General features: G+C 44.7%; 1 pseudogene; it reads right to left on the bottom strand.

The window, feature by feature from the left end:
• Nucleotides 1–6,305: 6,305 nt before the first annotated feature.
• LOC119923779 lies at nucleotides 6,306–7,255 on the bottom strand (annotated as a pseudogene).
• Between the last annotated feature and the right edge of the window lie 528 nt (nucleotides 7,256–7,783).

The following is a 7,783-nucleotide window of genomic DNA, read 5'->3' on the forward strand; positions in this document are numbered from 1 at the left end:
TTTTTCCCAGCGTTTAGTATAGTGCTTACTATGTACCAAATTCTGTGCTAGGCATAGTGCACAGTGGCATAGTGCATAGCAGCAGTCATCATCATCAATGGTATTTATTAAGTTCCTACTGTTTGCAGGGCTTGGGAGAGTAATAATAATAATAATGATGGTATTTGTAAAGCATTTACTATATGCCAAACACTGTTCTAAGAGCTGGGGTAGATATAAGGTAATCAGGTTGTCCCACGCGGGGCTCAAATTCTTAATCCCTATTTTATAGATGAGGTAACTAAGGCACTGAGAAGTTAAGTGACTTGCCCAAGTCACGCAGCTGACAAGTGGTGGAGCTGGGATTAGAACCCACAAACTCTGACTCCCAAGCCCGGGCTATTTCCACTAAGCCAGAGTAGAATATAACAGAGTTAGTAGACACATTCCCTGCCCACAATAAGCTTTCATTCTAGAGGGGTAGACAGACATTAATATGGGTAAATAATTTATAATATAGGATTTATAGATACTTATATATATGTTTATAGCTAAATATATTACTATTACTACATAAGTGGTACACAGTGGCCTCTCCCTATATTGGGGTCATGGCCGATGAAGTGACATAAAAAGGGGTTGAAGCTGGAAAAGACAGAGCCTTACTGCTGAACTGAATCACCTAGGAAGCTCTGGGCCTCATTTCCATCAACTTTCAGCTCCTGTTTTATCTTTCCTAGGCTTCGGTGCCTGGGCATAAAATTGGGCTGATCCTCACTTCAGTTATGTTGGGGAACAGCCTCACCTGAATCAGTCCAATGATCTATTCAATAAAGTAGACAGTGGCAACAAAGGATGCTTGCAGGAAAGCGTATCATGGTTGCCATCTTTGACATCCATCCTCATAGAAGGTATATGGCTTCTTCCTTGCCTAACCTTTTCCTTTCATGACCTATTGTGGACCTTGCAAGCAAGAATTTTCCCAGTTACTCCAATCCAAAGCCCCAACCTTCTGAATCTACTGGTAGCCCAACTATTGGCTAGTCTAAGAAACTGTGTTTTTTATTCTAGAGTTTGGAAATCATGGAAACGTCATGGAGGAGTTCAGTTAGGGTCTGAAATTGGACCTTTGGCACTTTGGACAGCTATTTGGCACTGCTTGCCGAATGTTATTTAAATAACTGTTAAATAATTCAACAGTTATTTAATACAGTGCCCTGCACAAAGTAAGCACTCAACAAATACAATTGATTAATGGATTATTATTACTTAGCAATATCATCCTTATCCTTATACTAATTGCTTAGGCATAGAAGTGAGCTCAACAGTATAAAAATTCCCAGGATGGCCTCTGGAAACCATTTATGAAAGAGATGTGGCATTAAAGATTTGCTAGTCCTCTTTGAACAATAGATTACACATTCTTCTCAGGACTTCATCAGTCCTTACTGATTGCCAGATACTGTGCTGGGGTAGGTACAAGATAATCAGATCAGACAGAGTTCTTGACCCTCATGGGGCTCAGTCTAAGAGGGAGAGAGAACAGGTATTATATTCCCATTTTACAGGTGAGGGAATTGAAACACATGGAGACCAAGTGACTTGTCCAAGGTCACTCAGCAGGAAAGAGGCAGAGATGGGATTCCAGTCCATATTTCATTTTGCTGCTCAGATCATTTATCTAAAAAAAATTGTTTGGTCCATGTTTCCCTACTCCTCAAGAACCTCCAGTGGTTGCCCATCCACCTCCGCATCGAACAGAAACTCCTTAACGTTGATTTCAAAGCACTCAATCGTCCTACCTTACCTCACTGATTTCCTGCTACAAAGCAGGCCACACACTTCGTTCATTCATTTATTCATTCAATCCCCTGAGGTAGCTCTTGCCTGGAATGTCCGTGCTGGCCTCTGACTCTGAGTGAAGGGGCTTCTATCTTTTATTTGTCTCCTCTTTGCTGCAGGAATTGTCCTGCTCAGAGGTCAGAGTTCCTAAGCAAAGGCTGCTGCAAGCTGGAATCTTGTCTCCACATCCACAAGGTAGTGTGGGAGGGAGGGGGCTCGAGGCAGGACTATTTGCAGGAGTCTCCGGGCCCCTGGGAGCACCGTTCCACAAGTCCCAAGTTCCTTGTTAGAAACAGTGCTCTGCATATAGTAAGCACTCGATAGGTATGATTGATGAATTAAAAAACAAACAAACACTCAGTGCCTTATCTCTGTCGCAAGCCCCTCTGGGCTATAATGGAGGGATTCAGATGCCTTATCCTGGTCCCCATCCAGGCTACCCATCAGACTGCTGTTTGATTATTGCAGGTGGGGCTCTGGATGCAATGAGATTTGATGTTAAGTGCCTGGTACAGTGTTCTTCATACAGAAGACAATAAATAGCAATGATGATTATGATGATAAGGATGGTGTCAATGGCAACCAATAATCTCCATACCATTCTTATCAGAGAAGAGACATAAGCTCACTGTGGACAGGGAATATGTCCATTTATTGTTATATTGTACTCTCCCAAGTGCTTAGTAAAGTGTTTTGCACACAGTAAGCGATCAATAAATACTATTGAATGAATGAATGAACTAGATCATCATCATCTTCATGATCGTCATAATTATGGTTTGTTTTTTGTTTTTCGGGTCTTTATTAAGAAGCAGTGCAGTTTAGTGACAAGAGCCTGGGCTCCGGAGAAAAGCTTGTGGGTTCTGATCCCAGCTTCACCACTTACCAACTGGGTGACTTTGGGCCAATCACTTCACTTCTCTGTGCCTCAGTTACCTCATCTGTAAAATGGGGATTAAGACTGTGAGCCCCACGTGGGACAACCTGATTACCTTGTATCTACTCCAGCGCTTAGAACAGTGCTAGGCACACAGTAAGCGCTTAACAAATACCATCATCATTAAGTGCATACTATGTGTCAGACACTGTACTAAGCACTGGGCACTGTGGACTGCTCTAAGCACTTGGGAAAATAAAACAGAAATGCAAGACACATTCCCTGCCCACAAGGAGTTTATACTCTACCATCTAAGCCATCGCTACATAGCAGCTTCTGAATGAATGCTTTCTTATAATGTTAAGGCCAGGTGCATTGGAAGAATTAACTCAAGGAAAAGAATTGCATTCCAAAGCTAGTTTCCATAAAGACAACATAGAATTTGTTGAAAAGACTAAACTAGAATTGGACTACCAAGCCCAAGTGGTAATAAATAAGGAGTCAGACAAGCTATCTTCCAAGCTAACATGACTGGCTATACTTTTAGGCAGTAAGGTCAGGGACTTGAAGTTCTCAAGACAGCCAGATGTTCCCAGTACTTGCCAGAATTTAGGTATACTAGTGATGTAAGATGCTTTACTAATGACTAGGAAACCAGAATAGAGGTTCCTGTATGAGTGGAAAGATTACAAGGCTAAAAGTGAGAAGACATGGCCCTAGTCCTGGCTAATCTATTGTTTAAATGTGTGACCTTGGGTAAGTCACCGAGCCTCTCTGTGCCTCAATTTCCCCTTTTCTTAAACTAGGCTAGTAACCTCTCCTCCCTATTTCCATGGGGAAGGGGCGAAGATAAAATGAGGTAATATGGAAGAAAGCCCATTCAACTCTTTGAAAGGTGCTGTGCACATCCTGAATATTATCATCTTCTAGACTCTAGACTCCATGTGGATGGGGAATATGTCTACCAAATCTCTTTCAAGCACTTAGTACAGTGCTTTGCTCTATAAATATCATTGATTGATTGATTGTGTGATGTTCCACATTGGTTTCAGAGGAGATTGGCTCCAGATTTGTACCAGGAAATTATGCAGATGGCACATCCTGTTGTAGCCACTGTGGAGGCACAGTACCACTTCATTCATTCATTCATTCATTCAATCGTATTTATTGAGCGCTTACTGTGTGCAGAGCACTGTGTTAAGCACTTGGGAAGTACAAATCGGCAACAGAGATGGTCCCTACCCAACAATGGGCTCACAGTCTAGAAGATAATAATGTTGGTATTTGTTAAGCGCTTACTATAATGATGACATATTTTTGATGGCATTTATTAAGCACTTACTATGTGCAAAGCACTGTTCTAAGCACAGGGGGAGATACAAGGTAATCAGGTTGTCCCACGTGGGGCTCAGTCTTTAATCCCCATTTTCCAGATGAGGTAACTGAGGCACAGAGAAGTTAAATAACTTGCCCAAAGTCACACAGCTTGTGTCAAGCACTGTTCTAAGCTCCGGGGTAGATACAAGGTACTGCTCCCTATGGGGCTGATGAGCCAGGGGCAACCGAGGTGCTTCACCTTCATATGCCCCAGGACTTTGCCTCCCTCAGCAAAACCATCCCAGCTAACAGGAGAACTCAAACTGCTTCACCCTCTCACTCTCTCATTAAGCAATAACTCTGGCTAGTGCTCCCCAAAAGTGGGTATTCTGTGAAACCTCCCCACTGCACCCCCAGAGGCACGGGAAGCATCCAGAAGGCTGGGGGAGGGTCGTTGCTAACCTACCTTCTCAGGGATCAGCAGTGGATTAGGGAAGAGAGCCAATTGCTTCAATAACCTCCCCAAAACAAGGTAAAGGGCTTACACCCAGACAGATTTCCCAGATACCCCTCTTTATAGAAAAGAGACAAAAACATATTTTCTCTATATATAAAAGTACCCGAGGCCTAGTCTTTATTCTCACTGAGCAGGTAGTACATAATCAGAATGCAACCCCCTTTGCAGGACAGGGACTGTATCCAATGTGATTCAATTGTATATACCCGAGGGCTTAGTAGAGTGCTTGGAACATGGTAAGTGCTCAGCAAATACCATGCTTATAGGCAATTTACATTTCAATCAATCAGTCATATTTATTGAGTATCTACTGTGTGCAGACTAGACTGTGAGCTTGTTGTTGGGAAGGGACCATCTCTATATGTTGCCAGCTTGTACTTCCCAAGCACTTAGTACAGTGCTCTGCACACAGTTAGCACTCAATGAATACGATTGAATGAATGAATGCAGAAACCTACGCATCAAGCTAAAACTCCTCACTCTTGGCTTCAAGGCGCTCCATCCCCTCGCCCCCTCCAACATCACCTCCTTTCTCTCCTTCTACAGCCCAGTCCGCACCCTCAGCTCCTCTGCCACTAACCTCCTCACTGTGCCTCGTTCTCGCCTTTCCTGCCATCGACCCCCGGCCCACATCTTCCCGCTGGCCTGGAATGCCTTCCTCCGCACATCCGCCAAGCTAGCTCTCCTCCTCCCTTCAAAGCCTTACTGAGAGCTCACCTCCTCCAGGAGGCCTTCCCAGACTTAGCCCCCTTCTCCTCTCCCCCTCCCCATCCCTCCACCCTACCTCATTCCCCGCACAGCACCTGAATATATGTTTGTACAAATTTATTACTCCATTTATTTTACTTGTACATATTAACTATTCTATTTATTTTGTCAATGATGTCCATCTAGCTCTCCTCCTCCCTTCAAGGCCCTACTGAGAGCTCACCTCCTCCAGGAGGTCTTCCCAGACTGAGCCCCCTCCTTCCTCTCCCCCTCCTCCCCCTGCCCATTCCCACCGCCTTACCTCCTTCCCCTCCCCACAGCACTTGTATATATGTATATATGTTTGTACATATTTATTACTCTATTTGTTTATTTATTTCATTTGTACATATTTATTCTATTTATTTTATTTTATTAATATGTTATGTTTTGTTCTCTGTCTCCCCCTTCTAGACTGTTAGCCCGTTGTTGGGTAGGGACCGTCTCTCTATGATAGCAACTTGTACTTCCCAAGCGCTTAGTACAGTGCTCTGCACACGGTAAGCACTCAATAAATACGATTGAATGAATGAATGTAGAACAGTGTATTAAGCGCTTGGGAGAGTACAATATAACAGAGTTGGTAAACACTTTTCCTGCCTACAAGGAGCTTACAGTCTAGAGGGGGAGACAGACATTAACATAAATTATAGGTTTTCCATAAGTACTATGGGGAAGAGGGTGAGGTGAATATCAAGTGTTTACAGTGAGCCCATTGTTGGGTAGGGATCATCTCTATATGTTGCTGATTTGTACTTCCCAAGCACTTAATACAGCACTCAGCACACAGTAAGTGCTCAATAAATACAATTGAATGAATAATAAAAGTGTACAAATCCAAAGGTATAGGCAACACAGAAGGGAGAGGGAGCAGGGGACAGCCAGCGCACTTGACCCTAACAAGAATGGATTTTGACAAATGCGTTCTGTTCTCAAAAATGGTGATTGGTCTCACTCAAAGAGGATTCAAGACTCAAAAGCTTGTTCCATCAGATCCTGCTTCCTTCCAGGACGCAGAAGAATGAATCACAGTCTTTGCATGAAGACAGTTTTCCCTCTGACCACATTTCTCAGAGCCTCTTTCATGTCTTTGTTCCTCAGGCTGTAGATGAAGGGGTTCAGCATGGGGGTGACCACCGTGTACATCACGGATGCTATCGAGCCCTTCTGTGATGCTTGGGTAGATACGGGGCTGAAGTAGACCCCGAAACCAGTGCCATAGAACAAGGAGACCCCGGATAAATGTAAGCAACAGGTGTTGAGAGCTTTATATCTTCCTTTGGCAGATGGGACTCTCAGTATGGTGGTTATGATGCGAGTGTAAGAGAAAATGATACCCACGAATGGAAAAATAGCCAATATAACTGTCAGCACGTATAGCAGTACATCATTGATCAAAGTGTCTGTGCAGGAAAGCCTTAGGACCCGGTTAGGCTCACAGAAAAAGTGAAGGATTTCATTGTCTGTACAGAAAGATAATGGAAGCACCAATAATGTGTGAATCAGGGCATCAAGGCCACTGACACTCCAGGACCCAGCAACCATCAGGGCACAGAGCCGTGGGTTCATGATGGTGGTGTAGTGGAGGGGGTGGCATATAGCCACGTAGCGATCATAAGCCATCCCGGTGAGGAGGAAATGGTCTAGACATACAAAGAGAAGGAAAAAAAAAACATTTGGGCTAGGCAGCCAGCATAGGATATGGATTTATCTTGGGTCTGGAGGTTGGCCAACATCTTGGGAATCATGGTAGATAATAGACAGGCGTCGGCCAGGGAGAGGTTGATGAGGAAGAAATACATGGGGGTGTGCAGGTGCGGGTCGGAGCCAACGGCCAGGATGATGAGCAGGTTCCCCAGGACCCCAAGCAGGTACATGCAGAGGAACAGCCCGAAGCAGAGCTGCCGCTGCTCCACCCAGTCAAACAGTCCCATGAGGAGGAATATCGAGACACTGGTTTGGTTCCCCTTTGCCATGGGGCCAGAGAATCTGCTGGGAGAGATATGGCAGGAGAATGAGATGACAGATCAATCACATCCTGATTCTGCCTCAACCTAGACTCTATGTGGTTTAATGTGTGTATGTGTGTGTGTGTGTGTGTGTGTGTGTGTGTGTTTGGGGGGGGTGGTTATCATGGGCAGAGTAAACCGTGTAGAGACCCCGTCACTCAACTTCAGACCACCCCAGCTTTATTGGACAGGTGGTTAGGAGACCTGGGGTGGACAGGTGGTTAGGAGACCTGGGGTCTGGCTGCAGATCTCGTTCATCTGAAATTCTCCCACTCCCACTCTCCAGCCTTCCTGGGGTCCTGGGTCTGCCCTTCCTGGGCCAGTGTGTGTGCCAGCACAGGGTGAAGTGGATTCATTCAATAGTGTTTATTGAGCGCTTACTGTGTGCAGAGCACTGTACCAAGTTCTTGGAAATACAATACCGCCCTACCCTCCAGGCATAGCATTGGGCTCTCCCAGTCTGGCTGCTTCCCATTCTTCATGGAACACCCCATC

The sequence above is a fragment of the Tachyglossus aculeatus genome, unplaced genomic scaffold, assembly GCF_015852505.1.
Source record: "Tachyglossus aculeatus isolate mTacAcu1 unplaced genomic scaffold, mTacAcu1.pri scaffold_259_arrow_ctg1, whole genome shotgun sequence".
Taxonomy (NCBI): domain Eukaryota; kingdom Metazoa; phylum Chordata; class Mammalia; order Monotremata; family Tachyglossidae; genus Tachyglossus; species Tachyglossus aculeatus.